The following is a 23,893-nucleotide window of genomic DNA, read 5'->3' as shown; positions in this document are numbered from 1 at the left end:
GATTATCATTTCAAATAGGAGAGATTAAGAATTTTTGAGATAAGCAAAAACTAAAAGAATACAGCAATACTAAACTATCCTAAAGGAAATATTGAGAGGTCTTCTATAAATAGAAAAGAGGTAAGGATCTATAGGAAAGAGAAGATCACAACTGGAAAGTAAATCACTTAAATAAGACAGTACACAGATTATTTTAAAAAATCAAAAAATTTCTGTGAAAGAGATGATAACCACAATGAACAGCAAAAGGATGAACATGAAAAAGTGGCCATGAAAATCATGAAATGTAGGGAAGGAGAATAAGAAAATGTAGATTTTTTTCCCCCCTAGAATGTGTTTGAGCTTATATGACTACCAGTCTAAAGCAAATAGATATAGGAAGGGGTTAACATACTTAAAAGAGGATAACCACAAATCGAAAACATACAATAGGTTATAAGAAAAAACAAAAAGAAGAGAAAACAAGCATAATGCAAAAGAAAATTCATCAAGCCACAAAGGAAAAAGGTACAAAGAATAAATATAAAATCAACAGGAAAACAAAGTTTAAAATGGCAATAATTACATACCTGTTAATAATTACCTTAAATACCAATGGAATAAATGCTCCAATCAAAAGACACAGAGTGGCAGATTGGATAAAAAAAAAAAAGAGCCTACAATACGCTGCCTACAAGAGACCCACTTTAGGGCAAAGGACACGCATTGATTGAAAGTGAGGGGATGGAAAAAAATATTTCATGCTAACAGAAATACAAGAAAGCAGGGGTTGTGATACTCACATTAGACAAAATAGACCTTAAAACAAAGGCTATAAAAAAGATAAAGAAGGACACTGTATAATGAAAAAGGATCAATACAAGGAGAGAATATTACACTTGTCAACATATATGCACCCAATATAAGAGCACCCAAATACATAAAACGAGTACTAACAGACATAAAGGGAGAAACTGATAAGAATACAATAATAGAAAGAGATTTTAACAAGCCACTCACATCAATGGACATGTCTTTGAGAAAGAAAATCAATAAGGCAACAGTGATCCTAAATGATACAAGAGAACAGTTAGACTTAATTGATATCTTTAGGACATTACATTCAAAATAAGCAGAATGCATTCTTTTCAACTGCACATGGAAAATTCTCTAAGATTAACCACATACTTGGGCACAAAACAAGTCTCAACAAATTTAAGAGTTTAGAAATTATTTCAAGCATCTTTTGTGACCACAACACATGAAACTAGAAATCAACCACAGACAAAGAAAAAATGACCAAACTTAGAATTAAATGTATAACTAAGGCATTATTATTTCAAGAATTGTCAGCAGAGCCTTGTGGAGTCTTCTTAATCATAAAAATTCTCAAAATATTCCTCTTTTCTGTTCCTAATGAAAAATGAAATACAATCTCAGAGTTTCATGTTTGTGATGACTAAGATGTAATTCCCTGTAACCAAATGAGTAATTAAACCAACATTTAGTGTTCATAAAATATTAACTTATCCATAATTTCCTGGAAACCTCTACTCAGTAGTCTAATAGATAATATACATGCCAAACAATGGCTGGCTAAGCTGCAAAGCTTCTTCTATATGAAGCACAAGTTTCAATTGTGGGTGACCTTTTTGGAAATATACTTCTCATTGGTTATTCATGGTTTTCTGGTTATGACATGGTTATGGTTTTCAACTGTGGTCATTTTTCCTTTATTTTTAAAAATTTTTATTTATTTTTATTGAAGTACACTTACAATATATTAGTTTCAGATGTACACCATAACGATCTGATATTTCTATAAATTATTCTACATATAAAGTTATAAAATATTAGCAATATTCCCTGTCTTGCTTTATATTTATTAGTTAGTTTTAGTTTTGTTTCATTATCATTAGTATACTTTGTTATAGATGTTTGGTTAACCGTACATGTTATAGTGATATTTGTAATGGTATTACTTGACTTAACCAAAAACAAGTTTTAATATGAATAAATAAGTATGATACATGCAAAAATATTAACCACTGAACTATTTTTTTCCAGTAGAAAATATGAATACATAGTATAGTTGATCCAAATGGAGCAGGGTAAAACTGAATATTTCAGAAAAAATATAATCTCAAAGTTTACAAGACATAAAGAAGCATATCAGTTAAGATTCATTTGTGTCAGGAAATGTAGACAACTAGATCATTTAAAGGAAAAAAGTTTACTGAAGGAGTAGTTTATAGAACTGAAACAAATCCTTAACAGCCTGGATAGAGCCTCTCCAGGAACCCAGGCATCAGTCACTATTGGCAAACTCTTCTGGGTATGACTTAAGGAATGACTTAGCTATAAACATTTTGTTTTGTTATGTGTGATGATTTTAAATCTAATTAGCTAGAATTCATCTCCAGTAAATATTAAAAATATTTGATAGAAAACTTACATTATCCATCAGTGAATCACAAGTATGCATTGTATACATACTCCTTTATCAGCCTTTTTGATCTTCCTAATATAGAACATTGAATTGTTTTTAGATGGAAATCTATTTTATTATTTAAAATAATGTGTTTAAATATAACTGAATGTTAAGGCTAAACTCCAAAATTTCCAAAATTAGATAAAAATACAATGCTTCTTGGAACTGTAACTTAAAGTCTTAATGCTCCCTAATTTCAGATGGTCCACTCAAATCTTATTTAAGCTTTTTCTGGAGATAGTTCATATTATAGCATACTTAAAAATGAAGAAGAGGACTTGTGAATCATTTTTATAGAGAAAAATAGTTTATTTTCTATATTTTAGAAGAGGATATTAGAAAAAATTTTTGGTAATGGCTGCTTTGGGTGGATGTTATTTTCTTTAAGAGAGCACTGAAAAGGCCCCAGGCAATTACTTTAATTAACACCAATTCCATCTATCACTAGAGTACCCCAAAACTCAATTATCTATTTGAATAGTCCCAAACTTCCAGAATAAACCTTTGAACAACACAGTTGAATTATCAAAAGTGAGAAAAGCAGATTCATGTCTTACATTCTTCAACATGGTCATTTATTTTGTTATCACAGCCTTTGTGAAAACAATAAATAATTTTTTTATTTTACACAAGGTATATAATATGGTTATAAACCAGAAATATATTTTGCTATATAGATTATTGGCTTTCATTTATGTGGATGTTTTCAATCTTTTAATAAACATTATTTAGAATAATTATTAAGAATTGTTAGACAAGAATGAAAATCATATTACTATAAATAATTTTCACTAATACTGACTTTATTAGCAACTTTCCCTTAGTATAAAAGAGTATAAATATTTATAATTAATAAATTATTCATAAAATGATAATTATATTTGTTAAGAGAATGCTTAGATGTCAGAGCTTCACTTTGCTCTGATTTCTGATACCTTTAAAATGGACACCTGGGGGCTTCCCTGGTGGCACAGTGGTTAAGAATCCTCCAGCCAATGCAGGGGACACAGGTTCGAACCTTGGTCTGGGAAGATCCCACATGCCGTGGAACAACTAAGCCCATGTGCCAGAACTACTGAGCCTGCGCTCTAGAGCCCAAGCCACAACTACTGAGCCTGCATGCTACAACTACTGAAGCCCACAGACCTAGAGCCCACTCTCTGCAACAAGAGAAGCCACTGCAATGAGAAGCCTGTGTACCACAACAAAGATTAGCCCCCACTCGCTGCAACTAGAGAAAGCCTGCATGCAGCAATGAAGACCCAACACAGCCAAAAATAAATCAAAAAAAATTTTTTAAATGGACACCTGGCTTAAATCATCTAGCTTGGTTTCTTCATTTAAAAAAAAAGGGTTTAAATGGTTTAATGGATTTATGTCCATAGAAGGCTTAGTATAAAATCTTGTATATAGTAAATTTAAAAATTTGTTATTATATTGGCAAACTATATTTCTAACTATCTAGGCATGCAAAAATGGTTGAAGGTGTGGTTTTTCATTTTATCAACATGCAAGTATTTTTCTAAGTCCTGGTTCATGGAACACATATCTTTGTTTTACATATTAGAGTTGTTTCACATCAATGCAAAAGGCTTACTTTCTTCACTTTATATTAACTTAAATGTTTGAATGATAAAATGTAATGTAAATATTTTGTAAATAAAAGTTCTAATTCTGAACTCAAGATGGGGTGTGATGATCCCCTGTCTTTGATAATTTTGGGTTTTCATATTCTAGATTATTTTATGTGAAATATAACCATATTAATTTATTGTTGTACCAAAGTAAATTTATATTTTAAAAAATCAAACAAAAATGTAATTGTGTAAAACAACACAATCTGTTCCAGGCCCATAAGATACTCAAATATGAAAGAAAGTTTATTATTGTTTGGCATCCTTACAGACTTTAAAGACAAATATTTCTTCTTACCTACTCCATGAAGTTGAGGAGAACAGGAAGAGTATTTTTATTTGGTTTATTTTAGTTATTAGTCCTTCATTTATCCCTCCCTTTCTCTCTCTTTCCCTCCCTCCCTGCCATCTTTTCTTAATGTAATGGCATTAATTTCTCAGGAGTAATTTAGCCTCTATGATTTCCTCTTGTCCAAAAATCAGGGTTATTTAAAACAAAAACAAAGAACAATAAGAACTAATCCAACAACAGATGTATAAAAATGAAGATTCAACCCAGTCAGAAGGCACTATGTTAAAAAGTGAGGCCACATAAAATTTCAGAATTGCATACATTTGTCTTCTGAAAGTTGAACCATTGCAGACAGAGTAACAATTTTCTATGATTAATGGGTCATTCCTGACCAACAAATAATTAAACAAATGATAATATATTAAAAAGCAGCAGACATCAACCATCAATACTCTATAGGAAAGAATAGGTAGACAGAAGAGGACCAGCATATCAAAGAAGAGGAAAAAGAAAGAACAGATGTCAGTGTCCACAACCTGTCAAATGGTTCCATCAATTATCTGGTGAGAAGGGGTCTAGATTGGGGTGCAACTTATACAGTATCCGTATTATGTTATGATTAAGAGTGGAAATGTTATTTGCCACTTCAACATGCATTCACTGTATTTTTGGAAATAGTATGTCAATTTTCTTCTGAAGAATTGTTCACTCTCTCACTTATTACCTATACAATCGGGATAATTGGCTTCATCCCTGAGTTTAGGAATAATCAGCCCAACTCAGGCTTGCCAAAGTCAAGAATCACATCCTTCTGGCTATGAGAACAGATAGGGAATCTTATCTTACCAAGGAAAGGGAATATTTTTATTTGCTTGTTTAGAAGGAGACACATAGATACCATTCTGTGTTTTCTGCTGGGTACCATCAAAATAAGGTTCATGTGAGACTAGGAGCCTTGGACTGAAAGCAGTAGAAAGCTGATCCTAGAGATGGAAAGAAAGCCAAGCCATATGGTATTGTTTAAGCTTTGGAATTAAACCATACTTAATACAAGACCTCCACTAATTTTTTTAAATTTAATTAAGTCAGTATATTCCCTTATACTTCAAAAAGTCTGTCCGTTCAAACCTCAAGAGTCCTAAATGGCACATAAATATGCAATTGTAAACACACATATATGTGTGAAGAATGCACACAAACTCAAATAAGAAATTTAGGGATATTTTCCAAGTGTAACAAATTTTATTTTTCCATAAACATCAAATTATCTGATAATCTGTTATTAAACTAAAAAATTTTTAAGACAGCCACAGGTTTTTAAAAAAATAGAATTAACATGCAGAAAATTGTTGAATTTATTCTCACTAATAATGAAATATCAGAATAGAAAAATTTTTTAAATCCCATTTAAAATTGTGTAAAAAGGAAAAATACCTAGGAATAAACCTGACAAAGGAGGTGAAAGACTGAGAGCTATACTCTGAGAACTCTAAAACATTGATAAAACTGAAGATGATTCAAATGAATGGAAAAATATCCCATGCTCTTGGACTGGAAGAATTAATATTGTTAAAATGGCCAAACTACCCAAAGCAATCTATAGATTTAATGCAATCCCTATCAAATTACCCATGACATTTTAGAGCTAGAACAAATAATCCTAAACTTTATATGGAACAATAAAAAAACAAGAATTGCCAAGCAATCCTGAGGAAAAAGAACAAAGCTGGGGGCATAACCCTCCCAGATGTCAGACAATACTACAAAGCTACAGTAATCGAAACAGTATGGTACTGGCACAAAAACAGACATATAAATCAATGGAACGGAATACAGAGCATAGAAATAAACCCATACATACCTACAGTCAATTAATCTTCAACAAAGGAGACTGGAGAAAAGACAGTCTCTTTAGCAAGTGGTATTGGGAAATCTGGGCAGCTGCATGTAAATCAATGAAGTTAGGACACACCCCCACACCACACACAAAAATAAACTCAAAATGCCTTAAAATTTTAAATATAAGCTGGGACACCATAAAACTCCTAGATCAGTAATAGACAAAATATTCCCTGACATAAATTGTAGCAAGACTTTCTTATTTCAGCTTCCAAGGCAAGATAAATAAAAGCAAAAATAAACAAATGGGATCTAATCAAACTTTTAAGCTTTTGCACAGCAAAAGAAACCATAAAACAAAAATACAACTTATGGATTCAGAGAAAATATTTGCAAACAATGTGACTGACATGGGCTTGATTTCCAAAATAAACAAACAGCTCATACAGCTCAATATCAAAACCAAAACCAAAAACCAACCAAACAAAAACCCCACATAACCAAATTTAAAAAGTAGGCAGAAGACCTAGGTAGACATTTCTCCAAAAACAAGATATATGGATGGCCAACAGCACATGAAAAGATGCTCCACATCACTAATTATTAGAGAAACACAGATCAAAATTAATGTGGTATCACCTCACACCAGTCAGAATGTCCATCAACAAAAAGTTTACAAATAATAAATGCTGGAGAGGGTGTGGAAAAAAGGGAACCCTCCTACACTGTTGGTGGGAATGTAAACCGGTACAGCCACTATGGAAACCAGTAAGGAAGGTTCCTTAAAACACTAAAAGTAGAGTTACCATATGATCCAGCAATCCCACTCCTAGGTATATATCCACAAAGAAAAAACCTCTAATTTGAAAAGATACATGGACCCCAATGTCCAAAGCAACACTATTTACAATAGCCAAGACATGGAAGCAACCTAAGTATCCATCAACAGATTAATGGAAAAAGAAGTGGTGGTGGTTGTGGTGGTGGTGGTGTGTGAGTGTGTGTGTGTGTGTGTGTGTGTGTGTGTGTGTATAAAATGGAATATTACTCAGCCATAAAAATAATGAAATATTGCCATTTGCAGCAACATGGATGGTCCTAGAGATTATCATACTAAGTGAAGTCAGTCAGAGAAAGATAAATATCATATGATATCACTTATATATTGAATCTAAAAAAAATGATACAAATGAACTTATTTACCAAACAGAAACAGACTCACATATATAGAAAACAAATTCATGGTTTCCAAAGGGGAAAGTGGAGGGGGAAGGGATAAATTAGGAGTTTGGGATTCACAGATACACACTATTATTGATAAATAACAAGGATCTACTGTATAGCACAGGGAACTATATTCAATATCTTGTTACTAGCTATAATGAAAAGAATCTGAAATATATATATATATCATGTATAACTGAATCACTTTACTGTACACTTGAAACTAACACAACATTTTAAATTAACTATCCTTGCATTAAAAAAAAAGAACAGCTCTCATCTTCAGCATGAGTGTCTTTAAGATCTCATGGACCTATAAATATCTATGGAATATGCAAAAAATTTCTTAGAAATTTTACAATAATTCTGATTTTTGCACACTACTTTTCTGATAATAATAAGTAATAACAATGCGTCTTGTTCATTATATTATCTGCCCAAGACACCACTAATTTAGACTTAGATTTTCACCTTTTGGGTTTTATAAATAGCCCTGGTTTCAATTAAATGATATAATCAATTATCCTACATATTTTCTATATGCTGGTGTAATGTTAATGGTCACAGTATCAGTTTATGTGAAATCTAACAAGTTAACTAAGTGAATGTTAAATTTTGCCACTAAAGTCAGCATCAGACATAAAAATTCTCTATTTCAAAATGTAATATGAATGTACTGTTAATCCTGTTCAGATCATTTTGCCTATCAAACAGAACTTGACACAGTATTATTATAAAAATTACCTCATACCTGCATTATACTTTGGGGAAAAATGTGAGTCATCTTGTCCTCCATTGATTTCTCGTTCATGAATATCCCTCCAATCCTTCGCTGTACTCTGCATGAAGTTCCTGCTGGAGGTTGCCATGTAAAAAGTAGGGCAATTATGTTGTTTAACTTCATTTCAAAAAGTATAGCATTAAAAGAGAAATTTTTAAACAGTTACCTTCATTTAAAATCTTTTTAAAATGATAACTCCTAGCACATTTAATACAGGGAAACAATTTTACCAAAAGTAATCATATTTTAGCAATGATAAGATACTATTGTCATAAAATCTTGAAAAGATAGATACTCAGAAAGTTATGTCCATATGGCAAGACGGTGGTGATTCATGGCACAAAATATCGATCATTTTGCGTGACTAAGCAGCTAGCCAAATGTGCAAATATAATTAGCCACACACCTCATCTGTGAAAGGGTGTCTTTAAAATGAATCTGGTTCATGGAGAATATCAGGTTCATTAACTCTTTGGGGCCATTAGAGTGCCATTTAGAAGGCATTTGTTCTCTCTGACATAATTTTCCAAATCATACTCTAGTGGCTTTTCTTGGGTATTAATTTACTTGCAGACATGGGGAGAGAGATGGAAAACAACTAAAAAGAAAAGAGGAGGGAAGGAGGGAGGGAGGGGGAGAGGAAGGAATGAAGGAAGAAAGGAAGGGAGGGAGAGAGGGAGGCAGGAAGGGGGGAGAGATTTTAATAAATGTAACTCTTTCAACAATAAAACATTTTCTCAGTCTATTCCCAGTTTTCTCTAGTAAATCTATGTTACTTTTTCTTTAGAAACATCTATACATTATTTGTAAATACACTAATAAATAACTATAAAATGTTTTTGGATAATTTTCTGAATCACCATAATTAAGATAAAGCAGTGTGTCTTTTGACATATACATTCCAAATAAATAATAATGATTATTTCCCAAATATCTATTTGCCTATCCATATCTATCTATCTATCTGAGAAACAAAACCATTTCACAGGGATCTTTATATATTTTTTTAATTAGCTAAAACTCAGATAATAAGCATATGCTATGTTACATATATATATATATATATATATATATATCCTAAATATATCCTAAATATATAGAAAGGCTTCTTTGAAGTTACACTTCTTTTTGTCAGAGACTACTGAATTCTTAACTATTTAAAAGTAAGGTAACTTAAAATTATTATATTCACTTGTCATTGATACTGATTTTTTCTAAATATAAAAAGTGAAGTGTAGTCATTTCAAAAATTTTAGAAAAATGCAAATTATATACCTTAAACAATATTTTGGGTATTTTTCATATAGACAAATAAGAATTCAATTATATTGATTTACTTATAAAATAGAAATCTTAATGTATATATTCTATATTTATATATATTTTTTAATTTCTATGGTTTTATTTTTACAATGAACCTCATATTCCAGCCAAAGTTATTATAGCTTTTTTCTATTGAGGACCATACAGAAGAGATAGGACAGAGTCTTTAACAGGTGCTCTCTAAATATTGTATGGATAAATTTCCAGGCAGTAGAAATGAGACAGATAAATTGTTGATATTGCACAAATACAAAACACACACACACAGACATGCACACCATAAGGGAATACCATGAACAATTATATGTCAAAAATTCGACAATCTAAGAGAAAAGGACAAGTTTCTAGAAACATACAGCCTACCAAAATTGAATCAGAAGAAATAGATAATTTGAAGGAATGGATACTAAGAGTGAAGTAGAAGCTATAATTTTAAAACTCCCTACAAACAAAAATACGAGATCAGATGGCTTCACAGGTGAATTCTACCAAACATACAAAGGAGAACTTATACTGATCCTTCTCAAATTCTTCCAAAATATTGAAGAGGAGGGAACACTCCAAAGGATATTCAATGAAGCCACCATCACCCCAATACAAAAACTAGACAAAGCCACAACCAAAAAAGAAAATAACAAGCCAATATCTTTGATAAGTATAGATGCAAAAATTCTCAATAAAATATAGCAAACCAAATCCAACAACACATAAAAAAGATCATATGCCATGACCAAGTGAGATTCATCCAAAGTTCACAAGGATGGTTCAACATATGCAAATCAAACAATGTGATACACCACATCAACAAAAGAAAAAACAAAAACCACATGATCATCTCAATAGATGAAGAAAAAGCATTTGCCAAAATTCAACATCCATGCATGATAAAAACTCTTACCAAAGTGTGTATAGAGGGAACATACCTCAACATAATAAAATCTATTTATGATAAACCCACAGCCAATATAATACTCAATCGTGAAAATCTGAAAGCCTTCCTACTAAGAGCTGGAACAAGACAAATAGCCCACTATCACAATTTCTATTCAACGTAGTATTAGAAGTCCTAGTCACATCAATCAGAAAAGAAAAAGGAAAAGAAGTAAAAGATATCCAAATTGGAAGAGAAGGGTAAAATTGTCATTATATGCAAATGACATGATATTATATATAGAAACCCTAAAGATTTCACACAAAAGTTATGTGAAATTCAGCAACACGAGACCAGATTTTCAACAAATGGTAAAGGAAATTCTTAAAGCAGAAAAGAAAAAGCCACAACTAGAAACAGGAAAATTATGACGGAAAAGCTCACCAGTAAAGGCAAACCTACACTAAAGGTAGGAAATCATCCACACACAAATATGATATTAAAGCCAGCAATCTTGAGAAGAGGAGGGGACAAAGGCAGGATATTGGAAATCCATTTGAAATGAAAAGACTAGCAACTTAAAAAATCTTGTTTTTACATAGACTACTATATCAAAACATCATGGTAACTACAAATCAAAAATCTATAATAGATGCACATACCAAAAAGAAAAAGCAATCCAAACACAACATTAAAGTTAGTCATCAAATCACAAGAGAAGAGAACAAAAGAGGAAGGGAAGAAAAGAAGATCTACAATAACAAGTCCAAAACAATTACTGAAATGGTAATAAGAACACACATATTGATAATTAACTTAAATGTAAACAGATTAAATGCTCCAACCAAAAGACACAGACTGGCTGAATGGATACAAAAACAACACCCATATATATGCTGTCTACAAGAGACCCACTTCAGATCTAGGGACACATACAGACTGCAAGTGAGAGGATGGAAAAAGATATTCCATACAAATGGGAATCAAAAGACAGCTGGAGTAGCAATACTCATATCAGACAAAGTAGACTTAAAAACGAAGACTGTTACAAGAGACAAAGATGGACACTACATAATGATCAAGGGATCAATCCAAGGAAAAGATACAACACTTGTAAATATATATACAGCCAACATAAGAGCACCTCAATATATAAGGCAAAAACTAACAGCCATAAAAGGAAAAATCAACAGTAACACAATAACAGTGTGGAATTATTTAAAACCCCACTTTTATCAATGGACAGATCATCTAGACAGAAAATCAATAAGGAAACACAGGCCTTAAATGACACATTAGATCAGATGGACTTAACTGAATCTTATAGAGCTTTCTATCCAAAAGCAGCAGAATACACATTCTTCTCAAGTTCACATGGAACATTCTTCAGTATTGATCACATGCTGGGCTACAAAGTGAGCTTTGGTAAATTAAAAAAAGAAATGAAATCATATGAAGTATCTTTTCTCTCCACAATGCTATGAGATTATAAATCAACTACAAGAAAAAAAAAAAAGAAAACTAAAAAAACACAAACAAATGGAGGCTAAACAATATGCTACTAATATCCAGTGGATCACTGAAGAAATCAAGAAGGAAATTTAAAAATACCCAGAGACAAAGGAAAACAAAAGCACAATGATCCAAAACCTAATGGATGCAGCAGAAGCAGTTCTAAGAGGGAAGTTTATAGCAAGAAAAGTTCACCTCAGGAAACAAGAAAAATCTCAAATAAACAACCTAACCTTTCACCTAAAACAACTAGGGAAAGAAGAACAAACAAAATTCAAAGTTAGTAGAAGGAAAGAAATCATAAAGATAAGAGCAGAAATAAATGAAATAGAGATGAAGAAAGCTATAGAAAAGATCAATGAATCTAAAAGCTGGTTAGTATGTCATAGTAATGGCATAAAATAAACTATATAAACTGTTCAGTACTTATTTTCTTTCTTGTATAATACTCTGTTCAAGATTCAAAGAAATGTTTGCTTTATATAAACTTCCCAGAAACAGTCCTCAAGAAGTATGCTAGGGGAAGAGACAGAGAGATAGAAAGAGAGATAGAGAGAGAGAGAGATATTGCAGGGTGGTGGAAGGAGGGAGAAAGCCCTTTGTTAAAATGGAATATTGAGAATTGTATTCCTATATAAAATTTAATATGAAATGTAATAGCAATCATTCTCTTTAGATCAATATGGCTGTTACATTCTAACAACCATATTGTTTAAGAATGCAGATTCAAAGAGGTTTTTTTTTTTCATGTGGAAAATGTATTAAATGTATTAAGCACAGCACTAAGCTGATTCCAGGGCTTATTTTGAGCAGCTAATTCTACAGAGTTAGCTGGTTGAAGATATTTTTAATAGTATAAAAACAGATAACCTTTGAGTAATCCATTATAGCTCACTTTTGTGTGCTTCCTTTTCATTTTTTCCCCTGTAGCATCTGGGCAAATAAATCATCTTCTTTCTTTATTTCCTTGTTTCTTCTTTTAATTCTGTTTTCTCTTTCTTTCTTTCTTCCCTTCTTCCTTAATTATAAATTTGAAATTTCCCATTTTTTTTTTTAACATCCTTATTGGGGTATAATTGCTTTACAATGGTGTGTTAGTTTCTGCTTTTAACAAAGTGAATCAGTCATACATAAACATATGTTCCCATAAACATATCCCCTTATTTTTAAAGTTATAATACATTTTGGTCCAGATTCTGACTGTGTCTTCAGTTCTATTGATTTTAGGATTAATTTGTGTTAAATCTTACAGGGAAATTAGAACTTATTTAGTCCTGATGCCATTTTTATAAATTTTTATAAATGTGGAAAAATTCTCAGGGTGGTATCTGAACCTGCTAGCTAACGGTGGGTTAAGAATTAGGTCTCTGGTCTCCTGGTAGTGGTCTAATTTATATGTGTATACACACACACACACACACACACACACACACACACACACACACACACTGAAAGGCTAATTGTGTCAGTGAACATAAATCAATGTCATCCTCCTATTTCTGGAAGTCAGCCAATCAAGAAAGTATACACTCCAATAAGCACACCTTAGAATACCAAATAATGCCAACTTAATTCTACCTCTAAAAGTCTACCACTCACTGATCTACATGCTTACCAAAAAACTAAAAATCAGCAGTCTGCACTGGTTGGAATACTGTGATTGAGCTGCATACAACTGTATATAGCAAGAACATGACTTATAATAGTAAGTTATAAAGTCTGCTTTATCTTTTCATTTAAAATATTAAACTATGATCTCAATATCTTTTGAGAATTCTGGAAGTGGTATTGAAATTTTGCAAAGACAACCAAGTTTGGATCATTGAAAGGACTCATAAGACTCACAAGACATACTCACAGAAGCCTTTTATTTGAAGGCAGAGGATTTTGCACTTCAAAATAAGTAGAGTGCAGGAAAACATTGGGGGTCCTAGAAACAGCCCACAAGCAAGCTCCCCAGGGTCCTCATAAATATATGAACTGTCCTATATTTACAAATTGAATCTCTGATATCTGCCTGTAGAATTTTAGTTTTTGGAAGAGATCAGAGCAGAAATTTCTGGCACAATTTTCATGTCATTTTGGTCATGTAACCAAGCCAGAATATCTAGCCAGTTAGGTCAGTTGAAAACGATCATTTAAAAAAAATTCTCTTTGGGAGGAGAGGAGATCACGATGGCAGAGTAGAGGGACATGAAGCTCACCTCCTCCCACAAATACATCAAAAATACATCTACATGTGAAAAAATTCCCACCAAATACCTACTGAAAACATGTAGAAAACCTCATACAACCAAAGCTGCAAGAATGATCCCCATATAACTGCGTAGGATGAAGGGAAAAGGAAGAAGAAGAGGAAGATGGACAGGACATGCACCCCTGAGAGGTATCTTGAAAGAGGAAATATTCCTTCAACTTGAGAACATCCTTCACTGGCTGGGAGGTCTTCTGGGACAGATAGGGAGCTTCATAGGCTCAAGAAGAGAGTGTGGAAGCTGGTGTACAGCCCTGAAGGGTGGAAAGAGACCAATACAGATGATTCTGGCCATGTGGCCACTCTTCCCAGCCCTAGACATATGCCTGCTGGTGTATGCATCAAGTGAGTGCTGAAACTCAAGCTTTAACAGACAGACCTGGAGAGAGAGCTCAGTTTGGCTGCACAGAGACAGCTCAAAAGGCCTGGAGTGTGGCCCAGGTCACAACTGGGGATGGGACAGAGTATGGGTCTGTCATGGCAGCCCCATTGTCAACACAGGAAGGTAGGGCTGTGGATCCTCAACAGCAGCCTCATTATCAGCATGCTCACAGCAGTGTGCACCTCTGCCCACTATGGGTTTTGCTAAATTTGTGGGTGCACACATGGAAAAGCAGGGCTGAAACCTGAGCTTATTCCAGGGGTGTAGCTTTGGCATGTTTTCATGCCAGTGCCTTTGTTATTGCATATGCATACCTAAGGGACTTCTGAGACGATTACCACTGCTCCCAAAATGGAGGCAGCCCCAAAAGGCTGTGTGAGCCACGGTGATCTTTGTGGACACACAAACTGGGTAGAAGTGGCATCACAGATTTGCACTTCTGGTTGACAGCTCCTGGGCAAGAACACACAGTGGCAAATTTCCCAGATGAAGCATTAACTCACTGCAGCTTAGAACAGGATATGGGGGCTTCTACAACAACTGGAGAGCAGACCCTGTCCCTGACAGGATTGTGACAACCACAGAGCAAAGAGGAGGCCCTGCCCAATATACAGGCTCTGCACACCACAACACCAAACACACACCCTATCAAGGGGACAAGGGCTAGCCTACCCCGAGGAAAGACGTAGTAAGCATCCATACCAAAAACAGCCCTCTCACCAAAAATTTTGGACTCGTAGAGTCTATACAATGTTGTTCCCACATAAAAATATCCCCTCAAGACCACATCAGACAACTGTTTCTCCTACATTCATAGAGTCAGAGAAACATAAGTAAAATGAAAAGGCAGAGGAACTACTCCCGATTAAAAGAACTAGAGAACTCCCCTGAAAGAAAAAACAGAAACAGACTTCTCCAGTATACCAGACCCCAAGTTCAAAAAGAAGGTAATAAAATTTTTGAAAGAATTAAGAAAGACTATTGATAGAAAGACAGATTATAGTAAGGAAGAACTAAAAATTATAAAGAGGAGTCAATCAAAATTAGACAACTAAATGGCCAAGATGAAAACCAAGCCAAAGGCAATAAATAGCAAACTAAATAACGTAGAACAAATAAGTAATCTGGAAGAGAGAATAATGGAAATCACAAAATCAGGACAGAAATACAAATTTAATAAATGAAAGCAACATACAAGATATATGGAATAATATAAAGATTGCCGACCTATGCATAATAGGAATCCCATAAGGAGAATAAAAAGAAAAGAGGATAAAAAAATGTATTTGAAGAAATTATGGCTGAAGACTTTCCAAACCTAAAAGGAAACAAATATCCACGTACAGAATGCACAGAAGGTCCCAAACAAGATGAACCCAAACAGACCTATGCCAAGGCATATCATAATTAAAATGACAAAAATTAAAGATAGAGGAAGAATTCTAAAGGCAGCAAGAGAAAAACAGAGTCAGTTACAAGGGAACCCCCATGAGGCTATCAGCTGATTTCTTTACAGAAACAGTGAATATATCTTGCCACCCCCTATGGTCTGCAAAGTTCTGAAATGGAAAAACCTGCAACCTAGGATACTCTACTTACAAGATCATCATTTAGAATAGAAGAAGAGATAAAGAATTTCTCAGACAAGCAAAAACTAAAAGAGTACAGCAATACTAAACTTCTCCTAAAGTAAATATTGAAAGGTCTTCACTAAATAGAAAAGAAGAAGAATCTATAGGAAAGGGAAAATCACAATAGGAAAGGTACATATATACAAGGACTGAAGATCACTTAAATAAGCCAGTACATAGATTAAGAAACAATCATAAAATTCTGTGAAAGCAATTATAACTACAATGAACAGCAAAAAGATAAACATGAATATAAAATAGGACATCAAAATCACAAAATGTGGGGAGGGGAGTAAGAAAATGTATATCTTTTAGAATGTGTTTGAGTTTATATGACTACCAGCCTAAAGCAAGTCAACACACTTATGGGTAATATACTTGAAAATCAGAGTATCCACAAATCAAAAACATACAATAGATCCACAATAAACCAAAAGAAAGGAACTCAAGTATAATACAGAAGAAAATCATCAAACCACAGAAGGAAAAACAAAAAGGAGAAGAAAGGAGCAACAAAAAACTACAAAATCAACTAGAAAATGAGGAGTAAAATGGCAATAAATACATACTTATCAATAATTACTTTAAATGTCAATGGAATAAATGCTCCAATCAAAAGACATAGTCACAGATTGGATAATAAAACAAGAACTTACAATATGCTGCCTACAGGAGACCCACTTTAAGGTGAAAGACACATATATATTAAAAGTGAGGGGATGGAAAAAGATATTTCATGCAAATGGAAATGACAAAAAAGTCAGGGTAGCAATACTCATATAGATAAAATAGACTTTAAAACAAAGGCCATAAAGAAAGACAAAGAAGGACACTATATAATGATAAAAGGATCAATACAAGAAGAGGATATCACACTCATTAACATATATGCTCCAAATATAGGAGTACCTAAATACATAAAACAAATACTAGCATACATAAAGGGAGAAATGGACAGGAATACAATAACCCCCCACAGACATCAATGGACAGTTCTTCCAGACAGAAAATCAATAAGGCAATGGAGATTCTGAATGACACAATAGAACAGTTAGATTTAATTGATATCTACAGGACACTAATTAAACAAAAAAAGCAGAATAGACATTCTTTTCAAGTGCAAATGGAACATTCTCTAGGATAGATCATATTCTAGGACACAAAACAATCCTCAACAAATTTAAGAGGATAGAAATTTTTTCAAGCATTTTTTCCGACCACTATGGCATGAAACCAGAAATCAACCACAGGAAGAGAAATTTAAAAAAATGATTACATGGAGACTAAACAACATGCTACAAAAAACCAATGGGTCAACATGAAATCAAAGAGGAAATTTTAAAAATACCTCAAGACAAATGACAATGAAAACACAACCACACAAAATCTATGGGATGCAGCAAAATCAATTCTAAGCAGTAAATTTATAGGGATATAAGCCTTCCTCAAAAAAATAAGAAAAATCCCAAATAAACAACCTAATCTACCACCTAAAAGAATTAGAAAAGAGGAGAACAAAGCCTAATATTAGAAGAAGAAAAGAAATAATAAAGCTCAGAGAGAAAAAAATAGGATAGAAATTAAAAAATAAAAAGGAGGGCTTCCCTGGTGGTGCAGCGGTTGGGAGTCCGCCTGCCGATGCAGGGGGCGTGGGTTCATGCCCCAGTCCGGGAGGATCCCACATGCCACGGAGCAGCTGGGCCCGTGGGCTGTGGCCACTGGGCCTGCATGTCCGGAGTCTGTGCTCCACAACGGGAGAGGCCACAACAGTGAGAGGCCCGTGTAACGCAAAAAACAAACAAGAAAAACCAACAAAAAACCAAAAAGGAAACCTATAGAATATGAGAATATATTTGCAAACCAAGAGACTGACAAGGGGTTAATTTCCAAAATACACAAACTGCTCATAATGATACAACTCAATATGAAAAAAATAAATAAACCCTATCAAAAAACGGGCAGAAGACCTGAAGAGACATTTCTCCAAAGAAGACATACAGATGGTCAATAGGCACAAGAAAAAACACTGAACAACACTAATTATTGAAGGAATGCCAATCAAAACTACAATGAGGTATCACCTCACACCAGTCAGAATGGCCATCATCAGAAAGTCTACAAATGATAATTGCTGGAGAGGATGTGGAGAAAAGGGAGCCCTCCTACACTGTTGGTGTGAATATAATTTGGTGCAGCCACTCTGGACACCAGTATGGAAAGTTCCTTAAGAAAACTAAAAATAGTTACCATATGATCCAGAAATCCCACTCCTAGGCATATATCTGGAAAAGACAAAAACTCTAATTTGAAAAGGTACATGTGTCCCAATGTTTATAGCAGCACTATTTACAATAGCCAAGACATGGAAGCAACCTAAACGTTAATCAATAGATAAGAAGATGTGATATATATATATATAGATAGATACAATGGAATATTAGTCATAAAAAGGAATCAAATAATGCCATTTGCAGCAACATGGATGGACCTAGAGATTATCATACGAAGTGAAGTAAGTCAGAGAAAGAAAATTATATATACATAATTTTATTTTATATATTAAAAATTTTTGTGTGGAATCGAAAAATGATAAAATGAACTTATTTACAAAACAGAAAAAACTCACAGACATAAAAAACAAATTTATGGTTACCAAAGAGGAAAGGGGGGGAGGAATAAATTAAGAGTATGAGATTAACAGATACACACTACCATATATAAAATAGATAAACAATAAGGATTTACTGTAGAGCATGAGGAAGTATATTCAATATCTTATAATAACCTATAATGGAAAAGAATTGAATACAAGAATATTTACATATATAAAGGACATATAACTTTGCTGTACACTTGAATCTAACACAATATTATAAATCAACTGTACCTAATTTTAAAAACTGGATCAAAGACCTAACTGTAAGGGGTAAAGCTATAAAATTAGAAGGAACCCAAGGCATGAAGTTTAGTGACCTTGATTTAGGCAAAGCTTTCTTAGACACCTAAATCTCAAGCTACCAAAAATATTAAACTGGATTTCAAAATAATTGTTTTTGGAGGTTATCATCTGTGGAGTTCTGATTTTAAGCATCACATCATGAATCCCAGTGCCCTTACTATGCCCAAAAGTTAAAAAAAAAAAATCCCCAAAACCCAGACATCTAAAAATCTCCAGAACTTTTCCAGTCCAGCTATAAATCAATTATATATCTATACACTGTATGAAACACTCTTTGTTGGCAGCCTTCTAAAGCTTCCTTGTGCCAAGATGTGCACTCACTAAGTCTCTTGAGCTTAAATGCCATTTTTTTCTTTCACTTTGCCACCAGGTGATTTGTATTCAACAATGATCTAAGCATTAGTAGTGTGACATAGCTTTTGTCGAATTTAGTTTGTTAAGCATAGTACTGCTAACAAAATAGGTCTCTGTATGGTGTCTTTAGACCTATGTCATTGTGTAATATAATTAGGCAACGATATTTGTATAAAGTAATTAGAACTTTTGGTTTTAAGGTGTACTATGTAGTAAATAATTTGACTTGGTTATTAGCATAAGGTAATCAGGCCTAAGTTTTTGTATTAAGTGAGATGATTTTTGGTTTGAAGATGTAATATTTGGTAATAACTAAACTTTGTTTTTTATATACGGTCATTAGACACTTTGTTTTGGAAACAAAATCTAGTAAATATGTTTACATTAACCTGCTTATTCTTTTGCCACATGCTTTGCTATTACTATTGCTTATCTATATCATTGGTTATCAAATTTTACCATAAAAGGCTACATGATAAACATTTTACCATTTTTTGGGGGGGGTACTACAATTTCTAGTGCACATTCTTCTTTTGCAATTTTTACAAACATTTATAAATGACAAAAACTTCCTTAGGGCATAACCCATATGACCTGTTAGGCTCATTGACAATGGTTCGATGATTTCTGTATGTATAAAGACATTTTTCATGTATTTTTCTTTTGTACTTGATTGTCTCATTTCAGCTGAATTTAGGAGAGACTTTTCCATAGGAAGAGCAGGGGGCATAGGCCCAAGAAATCTCCAATCCAAACAGTCTCTGAGAGGTAATTGTTGGAGATCTGCTAGACTGATGAACAGTTTGAAAAATTACAATTAGCCAAATTATGCCTTGTACCCTGCAATGCCTTTAGAAGAACACTTCGTGTAGCATTAATTTGCAAAATCAAAAGTCCTCATCAAAAGTAAATGCAGACATAGAGAATGGACTTGAGGACACAGGGAGGGGGAAGGGTAAGCTGGGACGGAGTGAGAGAGTGGCATGGACTTATATATACTACCAAATGTAAAATAGATAGCTAGTGGGAAGCAGCAGCATAGCACAGGGAGATCAGCTGGGTGCTTTGTGACCCTCTAGAGGGGTGGGATAGGGAGGGTGGGAGGGAGACGCAAGAGGGAGGAGATACGGAGATGTATGTATGTGTATAGCTGATTAACTTTGTTATAAAGCAGAAACTAACACACCATTGTAAAGCAATTATACTCCAATAAATATGTTTTTTAAAAAAAAGTAACTTACTGTACAAAGTATCCAACTTTTGGCCAAGACCATTGCAACTATATTCATCTATATGTCATATACATTTTAAAATTATCAATTTGGTCATACTTTTCCTCTTTACTGATTTAAGTTTACATACTTTTCAATTAGTCTATATTGTTCATTTCACCAATAATAATAACTTTTCAAAGTCTAGGATTTAATAGATAAAATCATCAACTTAAATATAAATCCAGTTGTCAAGCTATTGATAGTACAACCAATTTTAAAAATGATGTAAACTTATCCTATACATTAATCTTGCCAATAATAATACATTTTTGTAAGCAATGAATACATTAACAAAAATTCCTTGCACTAGAATTATTAAGATGCAAGAATTTATGTGTCACAAAAACACCCAGAGAAAATATTCCTACAGCTCCAGCAAAGTTGATTACAACTTTTGTGTGACTGTTGGATTCTTCTTTTTTAGGTATAAATTGGGCTCTTGATGTCAATCTAAGACCAAGGCAAATTGTTTTGTGGGGCTATTAGATGATTCCAAGAATACAGCTCCCTCAAATACTCAGGGGAATACGTGTCCTTATGAAACTCCAAAGGGATAAAACTCTTTCCAGTGAGTTAACAAGCAGAACAGACCACCAAAGATGTTGGTTCTATAAGAGTTGGAGAATTTGAGATACTCAAAAATGTGTCACTCACTGTGGCTGAGGTGTTAAATAGTAATATACAAACCCTAGGTGCTCAATGATCCAAACCAGTATCCTTATTTCAAGTATAAATTTAAAAATAGGCTTGTAATGGGTGGGGAAGGGAGGTGGTTGTATATGAAATATTTAAAATATAATAGTCCATGAATCATTGGGACATGTCTTCTGTTAGAGAAAAATTATGCCACATGTATTACTTGTAATTTTATTATTTTCATAGTGATTTATTGTTTGCATAGCAATTATTTTTTGTCAATACAGGATATGAGCTTAAATTTCAAAAATATGTGTAATGGTATTTACTCCAATTTCTTATCCAGATAGTCTACATTCACTCAGTATTTTGAACATGAGATAAGGTCTTATATGAGTTAATTTTAAGACCACTGTATCTAATATTAGAAAATGTCTGTGTTTATTATTACCTATTTGCACATATAAGCCTGCTTTAGTATTTGAAAATATAGACTATAAAAATAATTTTATTTTTTTGCTGTTCTTTTTAATAGAAGGATAGTTATTTTTTTTGTGAATGTAATACTATATAGAAAATTCTAAGTTTAAATTTAAAACCTAAGTGTACTACAATATGATCTTTATCTTAGATTTTTTAATATCACTTGAAGATTTAAATTTATAACTTAAATTTTTTTATAAATTTATGTAGATTTTAGAATTTTAATTTATGCACTTCGTAATCATTTAGAACATTAAGTTTTTGGATTCTACATACTGTTTTAATTGTTATGCTGATTGGCATTATATTTTTAGTGTTTAAACATCATAATTTGATTATGTAAAATTATTGTAAATGGGAATTCATGCTTAAAGAATATTCTATTAAGTTTTTCAGTAGAGGAAGTAAATGTATTGAGGCATGACATAACCTTTCCTTTATAGGTTTACATTTCAACTAGAATTAATGGCATTCTAATACCAACGATCTTAAACTCACTCACACATACACAGGTCTTTAAAGAAATAAAGAAATATCCATATTATTCTAAAGAGTCATACTGGAAACGTTCATTGATATTTTCTGAAATATGCCTAATTTAATATGTTACAATACTCTGACTTTAAAAATGGTTATAGAGCAGGATTTCAGAATGGTGATAAGAAGAGCTCAGCAGAACTTCTCCCCAGTGAAACAACCATTTAGCTCGTAATATTATATGACAAAACCACCAACTATTTAAAGTCTGTGGAAAGTTTTCTAAAGGCATGCAGTATATGGAGAAATGTTTATTCAAGAAAATCTACTAACTCTCAGTAAGGGTAATGAGAATCTGTGGCATTTGAGCTACGAACTATTTCTCATGTTGACTCCCATCTCAGTGTGATGGAAGCTCTACTCTGGGTGGATATGACCAAGAAGATGGGGTTCCCACTTACCCCAGCTCCAAATCTAGGACTATATTTTTATCCCAGGAGGAGTAGGACATTAGCATTCTCACCCCCTCCTTAGCTCTTGAGTTTTAGAAGCTGTAATTCAGGCAGCTGTGAAAGAAAGGACAAAGCTTCCGTTTCACAAGACAGGTAGATATAGTAAATCTGATTAAATTTATAATATTTACAAAGAATGAATTAGTAAATTTAAATATTAAAAAAAAACCCGGGTCTAGATGGCTTCACAGGTGAATTCTACCATTTAAAACATAATTAATGGTAATCCTTCACAAATCCTTCCATAAAACAGAATAGGCACAAGCAGTCCCCAACTCATTCTATGAGGCCCATATTACCCCACTACCAAAATCAGAAAAAGATGCAGAAGAAATGAGGGGTATAGACCAATATCTCTTATGAATATGAACACACTAATGTCCTTAGCAACATACTAGCAAATGTAATCCATCAACATATAATAAAAATTATACATCATGACGAAGTAGGGTTTATACCAGGTATGCAAAGTTGTTTAAACATCAGAAAATCAATTCATTTAATACACTATGTTAATAGAATAGAGTACAAGAAACCCATGATTGGTTATATATCTAAGAAGAAATAGCATTTGACAAGATCCAAAAAGCTTTCATGGAAAGAAAAGAAACAGTTAAAACACTAGAAATATAAGAAAAATCATCAACATTTTAAAAGGCATCTAAGAAAACAATCTAGTATCATCATTAATGGTGAAAGAATGTTTCCCTCTTAAGATCAGGAAAAATCCATGGATGTCTACTCTCTACTTTCATCCAGCATTCACTGGAGGATCTATCCAGAGCAATTAGACACACACACACACACAAAAACATATGAGACACTCAAAATAGAAAAGAAGAAAACAATCTCTATTCACAGAAGACATGATATTCTATATAGCAAATCCTAAGGAAAACACTAAATACTATAGACTAGTTTACAAAAGTTATAGGATAAAAGTCAATAAAATCAATTGTATTTATATAAGGTAGCAATAAATACT

General features: G+C 33.1%; 1 long non-coding RNA gene across 1 annotated transcript; it reads right to left on the bottom strand.

The window, feature by feature from the left end:
- Nucleotides 1–996: 996 nt before the first annotated feature.
- On the bottom strand, nucleotides 997–22,963 carry LOC141278946 (uncharacterized). The gene is made up of 3 exons (XR_012332433.1): nucleotides 22,858–22,963; nucleotides 8,211–8,314; nucleotides 997–1,048 (listed from the first exon to the last, which is right to left on the bottom strand). It is a non-coding gene; the product is annotated as an uncharacterized lncRNA (long non-coding RNA).
- Nucleotides 22,964–23,893: the final 930 nt, after the last annotated feature.

Source organism: Tursiops truncatus, chromosome 1 (genome assembly GCF_011762595.2).
Source record: "Tursiops truncatus isolate mTurTru1 chromosome 1, mTurTru1.mat.Y, whole genome shotgun sequence".
NCBI lineage: Eukaryota > Metazoa > Chordata > Mammalia > Artiodactyla > Delphinidae > Tursiops > Tursiops truncatus.
This window is presented reverse-complemented; position numbering and strand designations above follow the sequence as displayed.